The 17,697-nt window shown below is 46.1% G+C and overlaps 1 pseudogene; it reads left to right on the forward strand.

The window, feature by feature from the left end:
* LOC127485381 (protein APCDD1 pseudogene) overlaps positions 1-17,697 on the forward strand; it is a 140,443-nt pseudogene that overhangs the window by 80,560 nt on the left and 42,186 nt on the right.

Below are 17,697 nucleotides of genomic sequence, written 5' to 3' on the forward strand. Positions count from 1 at the left end.
GTCCCCCAGTACTATTGTATTGGAATCTAAATGTCCCTTTAAGTCCCTTAACATATCTTTTAAATAGACCGGTGCCCTGTAATTAGGTGCATATTCATTTATAATAGTTACATCTTCCTGTTGAATTGAACCCTTAATCATTATATAGTGCCCCTCTTTGTCTCTCTTAACAGTTTTTGTATTAAAGTTTATTTTGTCTGATATTAATATGGCTACACCTGCTTTTTTTTGGTTTCTGTTGGCATGGAATATCTTTTTCCAACCTTTCACTTTCAGTCTGCATGCCTCTTTGTTAGAGAGATGTGTTTCTTGTAGGCAACAAATAGTTGGGTTGTGTTCTTTGAGCCAGTCAAACGGTGTCTTTTAACTGAAGAATTCAGACCATTAATGTTCAATGTGACTATTGATAGGTAGTGACTTTGCCCTGCCATTTTCCCGGAGATATTTTCTAGTATATGCTTTGAGCTTCCCATGCTCTTTTACTGGTGGGTGTTCTTCCTTTCCCTTCTTTCATATTGATGGCTGTGTTTCTGTGTTTCTGAGTGTAGCACATCTTTAAGTATCTTTTGCAGGGCCAGACAAGTGGCCACAAAGTCTTTCAATTTCTGTTTGCTATGAAAGGTCTTTATTTCACCTTCATTCACAAGTGAGAGCTTGGCAGGATATAATATTCTGGGCTGGCAATTTTTCTCTCTTAGCACCTGTGCTATGTCTCGCCATTCCCTCCTAGCCTGTAGTGTTTCTGCTGAGAAGTCTGCTGTGGATCTGATTGGAGATCCTCTGAGAGTAATCTGATGTTTCTCTCTTGCACATTTTAGGATCTTTGCTTTATGTTTCACTGTAGTAAGTTTAATTACCACGTGTCATGGCGAGGATCTCTTTTGGTCATTTTTATTGGGGCTTCTATGAGCTTCCTGTACTAGGATGTCTCTGTCCTTCTCCAAACCTGGAAAGTTCTCTGCTAGTATCTCACTAAAAAGGCCTTCTAATCCTTTCTCTCTCTCCATGCCTTCAGGAACTCCTAGAACCCGAATGTTGGTTTTTTTAATAGTATCCTGTAGATTCCCAACAATATTTTTTAGATTTCTGATTTCCTCTTCTTTTCTTTGGGTTGACTGTATCCTTTCCCGTTCTCTGTCTTCTAAGTCCGATATTCTCTCTTCTGCTTCACCCATTCTGTTTTTAAGGCTTTCTAATGTGTTTGTCATTTGATCTATTGAGCTCTTCATTTCATTTTGATTTCTCTTCAGTATCACACTTTCCTGTTCTACTAGTTTCTGAGTTTCATTTTGATTCTTCCTTAAAATTTCATTTTCACGAGAGAGATTTTCAATTCTGTCCAATAAGGATTTCTGTAGTTCAAGGATTTGCTTTTGAAAACTTCTAATTGTTCTTATAAATTTTTTGAAATCCGTATCTTGCATTTCTTCTATCTCATCATCTTCATAATCTTGGTTTGGGGTGTTTTGTTTATTTGGAGGCATCATAGTGTCATCATTGATCTTGTTCCCTCGATTTCTGTGTTTGTTGCTTGGCATAGTTAATTCTTGTTTCGTCACTGTGCGTTTTTTTTTAAATTTTTATTTTATTTTATACTATGTCCGTGTTAAGTGGACTGCCTGCTGTTGGAGGAGCCTTGGAGGCTTGAGATGGGTGCGGCCTGAGAGCTCTGCTTGGTTCTTCCTGGTTAAGGGTGTCCAAAAGTGACACCCTCAGGTTATGCATGGTAAATCTCTCTCTATTTATTTATTTATTTATTTATGTATTTTATTCAGGGGGTAAGTAACACTGCATGGCACTGCTTCTCCCCACAGTCTGTTTAGGCTCCTCTGGACTCCCACTGGGTTGCCTAGGCTACTAAATTGTAGTGATTCAGTTCCTTAGCTCTCCGCTGTTGATATGTAAATCCAGAGACAGGGCCTGCTCTTTGTCTCTTGGGAATTCTTCAAGCCTTGAGAGAGAAACCCCCAAGCTCTTTTTTTTTTTCCTTCTTTCAGGTAGTGAGTTTGCTGCACTTTCCGGCCCCCCTCTAGATTCTGACCCCCGTTTCCCCGCGAATGTCTCGGGTTATTGAGCTCACCTCCCCTTCCAGCTTGATGTGTGGACTCCAAGCCCTGGACATCGGAACTCTCCCCACTGTTGTCTGTGTTTTTTCATGCACTCTCCTTCCCGCACTGGCGCGCAGACCCTGCGGCTTCCACGGCACCCGCGGTTCGGCTTCCACGTGGTGGGCGACCTTGTTCTCCCAGTAGGTCCTCCGATTCACAGCCACTCAATCCAGAAGAGTTTACTCTGCAATATTTTCCTGGTTCTTTTTCTGAGGCTACTGTAACTCCCCTTTTATTAAACTAAATTTTTCCGGACTATCGGTGCGCGCCCTTACTATTCCGCCATCTTGGCTCCGCCCCCCTGGGGACCATTGTTCTTATCACCTTGGACAAGCTCAAGGTCAGGTCAAGTTCAGCCTAGAAAGTGGGTTCTCCGCAAAGGCAGCAGACTCCTCAGAGAGTGCTCATTCTCTATGAATAAGGCTTTGGGGAAGCCACAGACTGATTGTGCTCCCGGCAGTGGCTGCCCACTGCTGGTTTTCACCATGAACGTGGGCTTCCGTTTTCTGTGTTCCTGTGGAACTGCAGAGCAGCAGGTTGTACTCAGGACAGGGAGACTGCCACCAACCCCCTGTTCTTCCTGAGAGTCAGCTGTGCTTTGTTTTTCTGTGCTCGGTACTGCCTGGGTTCCTGCAGATGTTGGGTTAGTTTCCAGGATTCTTGAAATGTTAATGGCCTTTTGGCCCTTTTCCCTTTTGTGCTGGATGGGCTTGCTGCCCCTGCACCTTTGGGCATGTGGTCTTCAGGCCACCTGCTCCATGCTTCCTGGCCTGCATACTCCTCCACATGGTGGCTAGTGGTGTTCGGTATGAATCCAGATTTCTCTGTCTTTTTTAGATAGGGCCCTCACTCTCCTATGCATTTCTCCCACTGAATCAAAAGATTAAAAACTTACAAAATGTTAATGGTGACTGTTTTTGGCAGGTTTCTCACTGATTTATTGGAGGGCAGAATTGGAGGGCTTTTAGCTGCTGTTTACTATACAGTCATCTACTTCTCCTTTTTGTGGCAATTGTAAGGATATAGCACATAACTGACTACCCTTGGGAGCTTGTGACTGTCAGAATATGCTGTAAATTCTCTCTCAGAGTGAAGGGCCAGAGCGCTCAGGTGATGAAGATATTTAGGTGTGTGTGGAGCTGCTAAAGGGCTGTGGACTCCCTCAGACAATGACAGAGGACATGGGTGCCATGTTGAGACGTCATGGTCCCAGCCTAACTTGGAAGTGCAGAGGCTGAAGTGGATGAGAGCAGCAGTGAGGCTGAGGGCACAGTGAAGAACCTAAGCAGCCACGTCCTGTGCAAGATCTTGAGGAGAGCAAAGGAGGTGGAGGAGGGGGAGAAGGGGCTGGGAGGGGCAGGACAGGGGTCACTGGCCCATGGGGTTGAGTCATGGCTTCTCCCATTCTGCCTTTCTCCAGTGCCTTCCACGACCAGTGGAGATGTCTTTGATCTCTGTCTTCATTGCTCTCTTCAGAGGTTCCATCAGCTTTGGACAGCTCTATAGGCTAGATGAGTTGGTGAGTGTTCTGTTCTCTTTGGCAGCTCCTTTGTTTTCAGAAACACACAGGTGATTCTGTAGAAATTGACCCTAAAAATCCCTCAGCCTCATCAGGATTTCACCGGCTTTACATGCACATGTGTGTGTGTGTGTGTGTGTGTGTGTTGCTGTATGAAATACATCAGCTCAGTAATACGGTGCTAGAAAAAGAAGATCCATGTAGGAAATGGCATACTAAGAAGGTAGCTGGAGGAAGGAGAGACATTTGTATTGACAACCATGCACACAGCAAGAATAGTTCTAAGTAGCACAAAAACAGGTGGATAAATGTGCGTAGTATTGTCCTCTGAATAATAGAGTAGTTATGTCCCCTAGCAATTCCACTGCTGGTGATATGAGGAAATTTAGAATTCAAGGACAGTGGGATTTAAACATACACCTGAAATATATACTTTGTCAATAGAAGGTAGTTAAAGTTCCAGACATTTTTGTGATAAAACAAACACTTAGTTCTTTCCTCAATAACTAAGGATCTTGGCAATTTGGCCACATCCATGGAGTCTTCCAGTTTGTATTTTTTAAAAGATAGGTAGATCTATTTATGTATTTATTTGAAAGGCAGAGTTAGAGAATGAGAGAGAGAATCCAGTCTCCCATCCACTGGTTCACTCCTGAAATGGCCACAATGGCTGGAATTGTGCCTTTCTGAAGCCAGGAGCTTCTTCCATGTCTCCCATGTGGGTGCAGGGGCCCGAGTACCAGAACTGTCATCTGCTGCCTTCCCAGGTGCAATAGCAGGGAGCTGCATTGGAAATAGAACAGCCAGATGTTGAACCAGTGCCCTTAGGGGATGCCAGCACCACATGTGGCAGCTTTCCTCACTATGCCACAGTGCCAGCTCAGTTCTTCCACTTCTTTTTTTAATAAATCTTTTTTTATGACAGGCAGAGTGGACTGTGAGAGTGAGACAGAGAGAATGGTGTTCCTTTTGCTGTTGGTTCACACTCCAATGGCTGCTGCGGCCGGCGCGCTGCGGCAGACACACCGCACTGATCCTATGGCAGGAGCCAGGTGCTTATCCTGGTCTCCCATGGGGTGCAGGGCCCAAGCACTTGGGCCATCCTCCACTGCACTCCCTGGCCACAGCAGAGAGATGGCCTGGAAGAGGGGCAACTGGGACAGAATCCGGTGCCCCGCCCGGGACTAGAACCCGGTGTGCCGGCACAGCAAGGTGGAGGATTAGCCTAGTGAGCCGTGGCGCCAGCTTACATTTCTTTACTGAAGAAAAATCGGTCACCTTCACAGATATTGGAAGAGGCAGGTTTTCAGCACAGCACCCGATGCTGCTTGGGACATGCACATCCCTTGTCAGAGTGCCTGAGGTTGATTTCCTGTCCTACTTCTGATTAATTTTCTTCTAATGTGCACCCTGGGAGGCAGCAGGTGATACTGGGTGCTGTTGGTTGCCTGTGATTCAGGTAAGAGACCCAGAGTGCCTTCCTGTCTGCTGGCTGTGGCTTGGCTTCAACCAGGCTGATGTGGATATTTGCATGGTGAACCTACAGAAAAGATGCATCTTGATCTCTTTCTAAAGATTTTATTTATTTATCTGAGAGGCACAGTAATATTAAGGGGTGGGGGGTTGTTTTCAAGATACTCCATCTACTGGAGATGCTCCATCCATTGATTCCCTTCTCAAATGGTTAAACTTGTGAGAGCTGGGCTGATCTGAAGCCATGAGCTGGGATCTTAGGACCTCTCCTTCCTTCCTCTTTCAAATGGGGATGGGATGGGAATAGCAATGGGAGCAGCAGAGCTCAGGCAGCAGCTGTTTGTACTGCAGAGACTGTTAGTAGCCCCAGTTGACATGTTGGACACTGAGGCCCAGACCCATCAAGTACCTCTCTCATGGTGGGGGTCTGCAATCCATACTCTTAGCTTTCAGCTGAACTTGTAACTGCACCCTCCTGTCAGTGAGGTTGGAGGGAGGAGGAACTGAATGTGGTGTTGCCGGCAAAGCCTTGACATAAAGGAGCTGCTGAGGAATGACAGCTGCCTTGAGGTGTGGCCCTTGTCTGCTGTCAGGTTGTTTCCTGTGTGCTCTGGAGAGCAGTGGTTGGCCCTGGTAGAGGTGAGTTTGGACAAATGTGCAGAGGTGCGAACCTGTTCTAGATGATGGACAGAATCGAGTGCTTAGGGCTGAGCTAAGACCTCCCTGTGTCTTGCTGGTGAAGCCAGGCCCTTGCTTTTCTGGGTGGTGCTTTGTTTTTGACATGTCACCATGTCTGTACCCAGGATCATTCAGTGCGGTTGTCCGAGGCTTAAAGCATTCAGTCCTTAGGTCTTTATTCCAGGGACTAGAAAATAGGGAGTATGAGAGAGAAGGTTGAATCCTCTGAGCACAGTAGTAATTCCTGTGAGTGGGATGCATGTGCAGTGACAAGGAATTCAGGGAGTGCCCTGAGAGGTCCAGCCTCGGTCTTGATAGATATTTGCCCTGAAGGTGGTTTGGTGAATGGGCATCCCAGTGTCAAGCAAAAGATCAAAATGTAAAACCAGGTGAGAAAACTTCAGACTCCTTGGGGAGGAAATGAGGGAAAAGCTGAATTCACCTTGTTGCAGAAAGAATTTAAGTCCATGTGTCAGTTTACTCATAATATGCATTTTCCATGACCTTTTGAAGTCCCTTCATAAAGGAACTGCTGGAAGTAGCTCGTATAGACATCTTTCCTTAGTGTGGTGTGTTCATTGCCATCAGTGACCTAAACTGATGCTTTATTATTCACTAAAGGCCACAGTTTATTCAAATTCCTTAGCTGTACCCACGTCTGTTTTCTGTACCAACACTACATCCAGAATTTAGTCTCAGACTCTTCATGTTTTTCTTATAGAATCCATTTCCTACTTTGAAATGTACACACACCCACTCACATGCACACTCTCTCTCTCTCTCTCTCTCTCACACACACACACACAGAGAGAGAGAGAGAGAGAGAGAGAGAGAGATCTCAAGACCTTCTATCTGCTAATACAAATACAAAGGTGGGACTGGGCCTGACTGAAGCCAGAAACTCCATCCTGTGCTCCCACATGAATGACAGGAACCCAAGCACTGAGGTCATCACCTGGGCCTCCCAGGGTGCACGTGTGCAGGAAGCTGGATCAGAAGCAATGGTGGGACTCTATCTCAGGAAATCCAATATGGAATGGGGGCTTCCCAAGCAGATGGCAAATCTATTGTACTGCAATGCCTATCTCCTTAGACCTGACTTGATTATGATGAGATTGATGTCTTGAGAAGTCCAGGCCACAGATTGATGGATGCACCTGCCCTGGCATGTATGTGGGACTAGGTATTTCCTAGATATGTCCAGGTTATGCAGCATGGTTTGGGGTTTGATTTCTGTGAGAGAGAGCAAGAAGGAAGATGACAGCATTCCAGGCATGTGGGAAGTGGGCCATAGGAAAGAAGATCTGAGTATGGCTGTTTCCATCTCTTATTGCAGCTCTCCTAATAATTAAAATGAAAATAAGTTTTTAAAAACTTTGTTAGCCCTTATTTTAGCAAAGATTGCCCCCCCCGGAGTTTTCTCCTCTCTAGCATGTGCACATTGTGCCCCCAGAAGTTGACCTATTACAGTCTGTGTTCCCGACCCACATTTGAGCCCCAGCAGAGGCCTGTGCTCAGTTAAGCTGGGATTCTCTGCATCTGACAGTCAAGGCAATTTCTGGAGGCATGTTTTGTCAGTGACCTCACTTTTCTGTAGGATATAAGACGAGTTGGTGACTTCAGGTGTTCAGCTTTTGTCTTGTGGCATGGCTGGGAGTGACTGTTGATATGCTTTGTACATGTGGGTTAAAAGATATAAATCAATTAATCTCTTTTTGTAAAATGGGACTCTAACTTAGCTTGTTTCCCCTGCAAATCGTCTCTTTGCTTTCCCTTTCCAGATCTGAATGGAAGAGCAACAAGGAGGACATCTCTGCATGTTGACAATCAGATCACCCGGGCATCAGTGACATCCTAGAGATATGGTTATCCTTGGTTATTGTGGAGCAATGAGTTTTCTTCCTCTGTTCTTCATGGCCTGCGAGCTTCGATGCCAGATGTGTGCTTTCTGGCTGAGCTGTGAGTGTAGATTTCCCTAAGGGACCAGGTGTGAATGTGTAGAGTGTAGACTGCTGGTGTGTGTGAGGAGTGATCCGGCCAATTTCAGCCCAGAGAGGAGGTGAGAAGTGGTTGCTACCACAGCAAGAATGACCCTTCCTGTCTCCTCCCTTCCTGGGCTCATTGATCCTGGGCCCCATCCCTTAAGTTCAGCCACAGCTTTCGTTTTTGTTTTTCCTTCATTTAGAGATTTATTCATATATTTAAAAGTCTGAGTTACAGAGAGAGAGAAGGAAAGGCAGGGAAATTCCATCCACTGGTTCACTCTCCAATTGACTCCTAAGGCTGGAGCTCTACTGATCCAATGCCAGAAGCCAGAGGCTTCTTCCAGGTGTCCCATGTGTGTAGAGGGGCCCAAGGACTTGGGCCATCTTCTACTGTTTTCCCAGGCCATAGCAGAGAGGTGGATCAGAAGTAGAGCTCCCAGGATTTGAACCAGTACCCATATGGGATGCCAGCACTGCAGGCCACAGCTTCACCCACTATGCCGGCACAGGTGCTGGCCCATCAGCCACAGCTTTTCTGCTCAGGAGGAGTCATTATGGCCTTTGGCTCCTTCTACTCCCTAGCCCCCAACCCTCCAGCCCCTGTTTCTTGCACCACAGGAACATTTTCCCCTAGGATCTGACCTCCTGTCAGCACTCACAGAAGCCAGCGTTTCTCACACTGGATCAACAGAGCACAGACACAAAAAACAAAACGATTATGGTGTTTAATATTAAATAAGACTCTTGTGTGGTGAGGAGCCAGCTGGAGGCCATGAAAGGAGCTGCCTGGGGGCAGAGTTGTGCCATGTCCTGGAGGGGAGGGAGGAAGGGTCACGCGGGAGGGTCTATATCCATAGGTGCTGGGAAACTGGGTATGAAGATGCAAGGAAAGGTGGGAAGGCCAGGCATAAAACTGCCCCTGGGACCAGCGGGAGGAAAACAGAGGGCAGGAGACGTGGTTGACATTTCCATGGACTATGCTGGAAACAGGGGGTGAAGGGTCCATTGCCTCCTCTGGAGGGCGAGTGTAGGTTGGTGTTGTGTCCATGGGCTCCTCTGGAGGAGGAGCCCATGGGATAGTGGTAACCATTGGTTCCTCCCTTGGTGGAGCATAGGATGGTGTGGTGTCCAGGTGCTACTCTGGAGGAGGAGCCTATGGCATTGTGGTGTCCATTGGCTCCTCCTTTGGTGGAGCTTAGGAGGTTGTGGTGTCCAGGGACTCCTCCCATGGGGGAAACAAAGGAGGATGTGGGTCAATAGGCTCCTCCCATGGTGGAATGTTGGGACTGTGGTATCCCTGGGCTCTTCCCGTGGTGGAACTTGGGGAGGTGTGGATCTGCCCAAGATGGTTCTTATGTGAGTTTGGTGACCATGGGCTCTGGCCAAGATGGTTCATATGGGGGTGGGGTGTCCATTGGTTCTGGCCTACATGGTTCATAAGGCGTTGTGGTGTCCAGGGCTCCAGCCAGGATGATACATAAGGGGATGTGGTGTCCATGGGCTCTGGCCAAGATGGTACATAGCGGGGTGTGGTGTCCATAGGTTCTGGCCAAAATGGTTCATACGGAGGCATGGTGTCTATCGGTTCCAGCCAAGAAGATGGTTCTTATGGGGGCGTGGTGTCCATGGGCTCCTCCTCCCGAGGTGGAGTATATGGAGGAGTGGTGTACATGACTTCTTCCTGTAGGGGAGCAGAGAGGGATGAGTTGTTTATAGCTCTCTCTTTTCAGGGAACATATGGGGGTGATGTTTTCCTTGGGGAGTATAGGGGGAGAGATGTCCATGGCTTCCTCCTGTGGAAGAGTATCAGGGGGTAAAGTGTCCATATCCTGGATGAATGGATAATATATTTTGCAGGCTTGCTTCCTCCACCTCCCATTGCTGGTTCATCTGGTAGGATCAGGTGTACTCAGTACAGGTCCAAGAAGGGAAAAAGCAGGAACGATGTGTACTGCTGTGCACCTGGGTGACCTCAGCGTCACCTCCCAAAGTGCTTTTGCTTTCTGTTACAAATGAATTATGTGTAAAGGTTGATTTGGGGAGTAAGAAATTGAAAAGAAGCTTCCATCTGCTGATTTGACCCTGAAATGGCCACCACAGGTGACATGGTAGCTGGCCAGACAAGGGCCTGGCACTTCACCAGTGCTTCCCAAAATGGCCATGTACTTGAGCCATGTTCTACTGCCTTCCCAGGTATATTAGCAGGCAGCTGGGTTGGAAGTGCAGCAGCTGGGACTCAACCCAGCACTCCTTTGGGATGCTGGTGTTGCAGGCAGTGGCTGAGCCCACTGCACCACAGCACTGCACTCACACATGCTCCCCTACAAAGCTTTCAGATTTCCATGATGATCAGGTTACCTGGCTCAGGGGGTGGTGGCATCCTGGCCTTGCTGATGTTCACTCTGTTGGAGGACACATATTGTCGAGTCTGAAGCCCACAGACAGTGGTCAGCAGTGCCACGATGGCCCTGAGTTTTCTCATCATCAGACTGGGTTTTCTGATTTTTGGTCTGTAAGACCTATGGTATATTGCCCGTGGAACAACTGGTCCAGGGCCAGATGCGGGATTGTGACCCCCACCTGGACCTAGGGGCCCCTTAGGTCAGTGTTCAGGCCCAATTGCTGGGGCTGGAGAGGTGGCAAAATTTGCTGCCCGAAGTTTTTGACAATAAGCTGGAGAGTCTAATATTAGACTTCCCAAAGCACTTTTGGCTGCTATCGCTCCGAAGGGCTAAGGCCAAAAGGCCACATCTATAGATTAGTCATCATAGAATGGGCACTTGGCACAAAATCTGCTGCTAGGGGTGCGCATTATAGAGAGAGCAGGGCCTGGAAATGGGTGTGTCAAGGGCACAGGCTAGGGATGGAGTTTGCCAAGGAGTTTTCCAACTCAGGAGTTGCTCTCTGTGCAGATGACACAGATGCAAGTGCCCCAGCAAAGGCTGCCGATCCCCTCTGGACTCTTGTGTCCCTCCAGGCTCCTACTGAGGGCAGAGGGTGTCTGTATTGAGCATCGTGAGCTGTTGGTAGTGCAGTGGCCCCCTCAGTGCTTTTCCAGGGCCTAGAGCCCTCAGGGCACTGGGCAGGACCCATTGCCCAATCCCTAACCCTCAGGTGGGTGAGTGCTTGGAGCAGTCTCTTGACAAGCAGGTCCTGTAGGCTATGGCCGCATTGGTGTCACCCAGTGTGGGTCCTCCTTCCCTTGTCCTGGAAACACTGAGGAGAGAGCCCTCAGGGCAGAAATGCATGTGCCCCTCAGAGCCTGAAGTGCTGGCAACATAGTTTTGGGCCAGGTAGGCTGGGAGAGACATGCTGACCATATAACTGAGATTCCATTCCTGCGAGTTCTCTGGGGAAACGCCAAGTTGGATTTCCACAAAGACCTGTTTATCAATCTGTTGCTGCTCCATTCCCAGATCTAGATCCTGAGGTGACCCAACTTCATCCTCTTATTTAAAAAAATTTTTTTTTTATTTATGAATGACAGAATTAGAGAGAGAATGATCCTTCATCTGCTAGTTCTCTCTCATGTTCCCACCACAGTCAGGGCAGGTCAGGAGAAAGCCAGGAGCTTCCTCCATGTCTCTCACATGTACAGGGTCACAGGGACTTGGGCCGTCCTCTGCTGCTTTCTCAGGCACATTAGCAGGGAGCTGCGAGTGCCTCAGGGTGTGGGATCGCACATTGCACCATGATGCCGGCCCACATCCAGCTTTCCTAGAGCGTGTCTTTGTGTTTCAGTTGTTCTGGGCATAGCACTGTGGGTCCTGTTGCTTTTCTCATCTGATTAGGGTCCCTTTTCTTCCTGTTCAGCAGAGTAATGAAACCTTACAGCTGCACGATTCTTTGACCCTCTGCTCTGTTGTGACTGTTCCCCTTGGTATGACCTTTGTACAAATGGAGCCTCACCCTCTGAGTCTGTGCTTTCTGTTGTGGGTTCTATGGACGCTGTTTAGAGAATTTAAGGGTGAAAACACAGCCAGCAGTGATTTAAATCCTTAACGTTTCTCCTGCTCTTCATTACTCCTGATGTACCAGACTTCCTGTGGGCAGGATTTCACTTTAGCCTGAAGAATTCCATCCACTTGGTGCTGTTTTGATGGCAAGTGGTCTTCTGATGACTGCTCTTAGTATTCCTTCTTGTCCATCACCCCTCCTTTTTCTGCATAGGGGGCTGAGATCCTTCAGGGTGTCTTGGTTCCCTGGAGATGCCTGGGGAGGTCTTTTCTTTCTGCACTTGGAGGACAGGGTTCTAGTATCCTGTGGACTTTGTGTTTTCTGATGAGAAGTCAAACCCTCTCATGTGGGTATTCCCTTGTTGGGAGCATGCCATTGGCTCTAATTTCAAGACCCCCCCCCTTTTTTTGTGGATTGTTCACATGTCTCTGTAATGCTTCTGAGCTACTTGGATTGTATTCCTAAAAGGATGATCTTCCTGGCCATTGGATTCTTTATAGATTTTGTTGTTCACTGCTCCCCCATTTCTCCCCCCCCCCCATTTCAGGCTCCCAAACATTAGGACTCTTGCTCTAGTTCACACATCTCTGAGGCTCCATTCACTTAGCCTCCACCTTCTTCCCTTCTCTTTGTTCTTCAACTTGTACCTTTCTGTTGATTGGCATGTAATCTGATCCTTCCTCTTTTTCTACACTCTGGTCCTGATTCCATCCATTGCATTTTGATATGAATGTTGTACGTTCAGGCCTGACATTGCCAGCTTGTGTTTTTCATGTAATTCTTCCTCTGCTCAGAACACTTTCTTGCCATTAATTTCAAGAGCATTTGCCTTTCCTTCTTTGGAAATGGTTAGAGGAGATGCTGTCCCTAGTCATTCCTCTATGAGGACAGGTTCAGAGCCAATCGGTGGTCTTTTTATTTGAGAGCTGATCAGACTGTCCTAGTCATCTCTATGTTTTGTTGTGTACTGCTCCGTGGTATTCTGGGCAGTGTGGGAGACTAAAAACTCTCAGGAGGATGCTCATTTTCCTTCTCTGTTGCTCTGTGAAGCAAACCACATAGCGCACATCTAACTGATCTTGGTGTTTTGGCTCATGTCCTACAGTGGTGCCCCTTTGTGCAGTTTTCAACTCATTTTCATGGAGCTGTGTCCACTCAGACCTTGTCCCCTTCAGAGGTCACCTGGAAGTCAATTGCTTGGTTCTGTGGGGGCTTAGCTCCGCAACTTTCCTCCTCTGGTGTGTGGCCTGTGTATGTGCAGTCAGAGGGGTCTCACATCTTGTGCTGATTCATCTGCAGACTATTTGTCCCCTGCAGCTCTCTGATGTGCACAGTTCTCCTGAATTTTGCAAGTGCTGCTCTTGCATGTTCTTCTCAGTGGTGTTTACGCTCATGCTGTGGTCCAGATCCACCGACAAGAATACCTGTAATGTGAAATAGTATGAGAAAAAGAACCCAGAGATTTTCCTCTTATTACTTGGAGAACACTATTCTTTCTGGTTCTTTTTAGCTGAAATATAGTAATTTTCTTTTTTTTTTAACTTTTATTTAATGAATACAAATTTCCAAAGTACAGCTTATGGATTACAATGGCTTCCCCCCCATAACGTCCCTCCCACCCGCAACCCTCCCCTCTCCCACTCCCTCTCCCCTTCCATTCATATCAAGATTCATTTTTGATTCTCTTTATCTACAGAAGACCAGTTTAGCATACATTAACTAAAGATTTCAACAGCTTGCTCCCACACAGAAACATAAAGTGAAAAATAATAGATGATTTTTTAAATGATGATGAAATCAGATCAGACCTATTGTCATGTTTAATCCCAGTGAGAGTCAAGATGAGGATTGATAATTTCTTCTTCTTTTTTTTTACAGAAGATCAGTTTAGTATACATTAAGTAAAGCTTCCAACAGTTTGCACCCCCATAGAAACACAAAGTGAAATATACTGTTTGAGTACTCGTTATTAAGTCTCACTGTACAGCACGCTAAGGACAGACATCCTACATGAGGAGTAAGTGCACAGTGACTCCTGTTGTTGATTTACAAATTGACACTCTTGTTTATGGCTTCAGTAATCTCCCCATGCTCCAGTCATGAGTTTCCAAGGCTATGGAAGCCCCTTGAGTTCTCTGACTCTTAACTTGTTTAGACAAGGTCATAGTCAAAGTGGAGGTTCTCTCCTCCCTTCAGAGAAAGGTACCTCCTTCTTTGAAGACCTGTTGTTTCCACTGGGATCTTACTCACAGAGATCTTTCATTTAGGTTGGTTTTTTTTTTTTTTTTTTTTTTTTTTTTTTTTTTTTTTTTTTTTTTTTTTTGCCAGAGTGTCTTGGCTTTCCATGCCTGAAATGCTCTCATGGACTTTTCAGCCAGATCAGAATGCCTTTAGGGATGATTCTGAGGCCAGAGTGCTGTTTAGGACATCCGCCATTCTATGAGTCTGCTGAGTATCTCGCTTCCCATGTTGGATCACTCTCCCCTTTATTTATTCTATCGGTTAGTATTAGCAGGTACTAGACTTGTTTATGTGATCCCTTTGACTCTTAGTCCTTTCATTATGATCAATTGTGAACTGAAATTGATCACTTGGAATAGTGAGATGGCATTGGTACATGCCACCTTGATGGGATTAAATTGGAATCCCCTGGTATGTTTCTAACTCTACCATTTGGGGCAAGTCAGCTTGAGCATGTCCCAAATTGTACATCTCTTCCCTCTCTTATTCCCACTCTTATGTTTAACAGGGATCACATTTCAGTTAATTTTCAACACTTAAGAATAACTGTGTATTAATTACAAAATTAAACCAGTCATATTAAGTAGAACAGACAAAAAAAATACTAAGAGGGATAATGTATTAAGTTGTTCATTAACAGTCAGGGCTATGCTGATCAAGTCACCATTTCTCATAGTGTCCATTTCACTTCAACAGGTTTCCTTTTTGGTGTTCAGTCAGTTGTCACCGATCAGGGAGAACATATGGTATTTGTCCCTTTGGGACTGGCTTACTTCACTCAGCATGATGTGTTCCAGTTTCCTCCACTTTGTTGCAAATGACTGGATTTCATTGTTTCGTATTCCGGTATAGTATTCTAAAGAGTATATATCCCATAATTTCTTTATCCAGTCTACCGTTGATGGGCATTTAGGTTGGTTCCAGGTCTTGGCTATTGTGAATTGTGCTGCAATAAACATTAGGGTGCAGACCGCTTTTTTGTTTGCCAATTTAAATTCCTTTGGGTAAATTCCAAGGAGTGGGATGGCTGGGTCGAACGGTAGGGTTATCTTCAGGTTTCTGAGGAATCTCCAGACTGACTTCCATAGTGGCTTGACCAGTTTGCTTTCCCACCAACAGTGGGTTAGTGTCCCTTTTTCCCCACATCCTCGCCAGCATCTGTTGTTGGTAGATTTCTGTATGTGAGCCATTCTAACCGGGGTGAGGTGAAACCTCATTGTGGTTTTGATTTGCATTTCCCTGATTGCTAGTGACCTTGAACATTTTTTCATGTGCCTGTTGGCCATTTGGATTTCCTCTTTTTTTTTTTGACAGGCAGAGTGGACAGTGAGAGAGAGACAGAGAGAAAGGTCTTCCTTTGCCGTTGGTTCACCCTCCAATGGCTGCCGTGGCCGGCGCACTGGAGCTGGCGCACTGCGCTGACCCGGTGGCAGGAGCCATGAGCCAGGTGCTTTTCCTGGTCTCCCATGGGGTGTAGGGCCCAAGGACCTGGGCCATCCTCCACTGCACTCCCTGGCCACAGCAGAGAGCTGGCCTGGAAGAGGGGCAACCGGGACAGAATCCGGCACCCCGACTGGAACTAGAACCCGGTGTGCCGGCGCCGCAAGGCAGAGGATTAGCCTAGTGAGCCGCGGCGCCGGCCTGGATTTCCTCTTTTGAAAAATGTCTATTGAGGTCCTTGGCCCATCTCTTAAGTGGGTTGTTTGTTTTGTTTTTGTGGAGTTTCTTGATCTCTTTGTAGATTCTGGTTATTAACCTTTTATCTGTTGCATAGTTTGCAAATATTTTTTCCCATGCTGTTGGTTACCTCTTCACTTTCCTGACTGTTTCTTTTGCAGTCCAGAAACTTCTCAATTTGATGCAATCCCAAGAGCTGATTTTGGCTTTGACTGCCTGTGCCTCCCAGGTCTTTTCCAGAAATTCTTTGCCTGTTCCAATATCTTGAAGGCTTTCTCCAATGTTCTCTAATAATTTGATGGTGTCAGGTCGTAGATTTAGGTCTTTAATCCACGTTGAGTGGATTTTTGTGTAAGGTGTAATAGGGGTCTTGCTTCATGCTTCTGCACGTGGAAATCCAGTTTTCCCAGCACCATTTATTGAATAGACTGTCCTTTCTCCAGGAAATGGTTTTAGATCCTTGATCAAATATAAGTTGGCTGTAGATGTTTGGGTTGATTTCTGGTGTTTCAATTGTGTTCCATTGGTCTATCCATCTGTTTCTTTTTTTTTTTTTTTAAACTTTATTCTTTTTTTTTTTTTTGACAGGCAGAGTGGACAGTGAGAGAGAGACAGAGAGAAAGGTCTTCCTTTTGCCGTTGGTTCACCCTCCAATGGCCGCCGCTGCAGCTGGCGCACCGCGCTGATCCGATGGCAGGAGCCAGGATCCAGGTGCTTTTTCCTGGTCTCCCATGGGGTGCAGGGCCCAAGCACCTGGGCCATCCTCCACTGCACTCCCTGGCCATAGCAGAGAGCTGGCCTGGAAGAGGGGCAACCGGGACAGAATCCGGTGCCCCAACCGGGACTAGAACCCGGTGTGCCGGCGCCGCAAGGTGGAGGATTAGCCTATTGAGCCACGGCGCCGGCTATCTATCCATCTGTTTCTATACCAGTACCATGATGTTTTGATTACAACTGCCCTGTAGTATGTCCTGAAATCTGGTATTGTGATGCCTCCGGCTTTGTTTTTGTTGTACAAGATTGCTTTAGCTATTCGAGGTCTCTTGTGCCTCCATATGTATTTCAGCATCATTTTTTCTAGATCTGAGAAGAATGTCTTTGGTATCTTGATTGGGATTGCATTGAATCTATAAATTGCTTTTGGGAGAATGGACATTTTGATGATGTTGATTCTTCCAATCCATGAGCATGGAAGATTTTTCCATTTCTTGGTATCCTCTTCTATTTCTTTCTTTAAGGTTTTGTAATTCTCGTCGTAGAGATCTTTAACGTCCTTGGTTAAGTTTATTCCAAGTATTTGATTGTTTTTGTAGCTATTGTGAATGGGATTGATCTTAGCAGTTCTTTCTCTGCCATGGCATTGCTTGTGTATACAAAGGCTGTTGATTTTTGTGCATTGATTTTATATCCTGCCACTTTGCCAAACTCCTCTATGAGTTCCAATAGTCTCTTAGTAGAGTTCTTTGGATCCCCTAAGTAAAGAATCATATCGTCTGCAAAGAGGGATTGCTTGACTTCTTCCTTCTCAATTTGTATCCCTTTAATTTCTTTTTCTTGCCTGATGGCTCTGGCTAAAACTTCCAGAACTATGTTCAATAGAAGTGGTGCGAGTGGGCATCCCTGTCTGGTGCCAGATCTCAGTGGAAATGCTTCCAACTTTTCCCCATTCAATAGGATGCTGGCTGTGGGCTTTTCACAAATTGCTTTGATTATATTGAGGAATGTTCCTTCTATTCCCAATTTGCTTAGAGTTTTCATCATGAAAGGGTGTTGAATTTTATCAAATGCTTTCTCTGCATCAATTGAGATAATCATATGGTTTTTCTTCTGCAGTCTGTTAATGTGGTGAATCACATTGATTGATTTGCGAATGTTGAACCATCCCTGCATACCAGGGATAAATCCCACTTGGTCTGGGTGGATGATTTTCCTGATGTGTTGTATTCTATTGGTGAGAATTTTATTGAGGATTTTTGCGTCTATGTTCATCAGGGATATTGGTCTATAATTTTCTTTCAGTGCTGCATCTTTCTCTGGCTTAGGGATTAAGGTGATGCTG

This window comes from Oryctolagus cuniculus, chromosome 21, assembly GCF_964237555.1.
Source record: "Oryctolagus cuniculus chromosome 21, mOryCun1.1, whole genome shotgun sequence".
NCBI lineage: Eukaryota > Metazoa > Chordata > Mammalia > Lagomorpha > Leporidae > Oryctolagus > Oryctolagus cuniculus.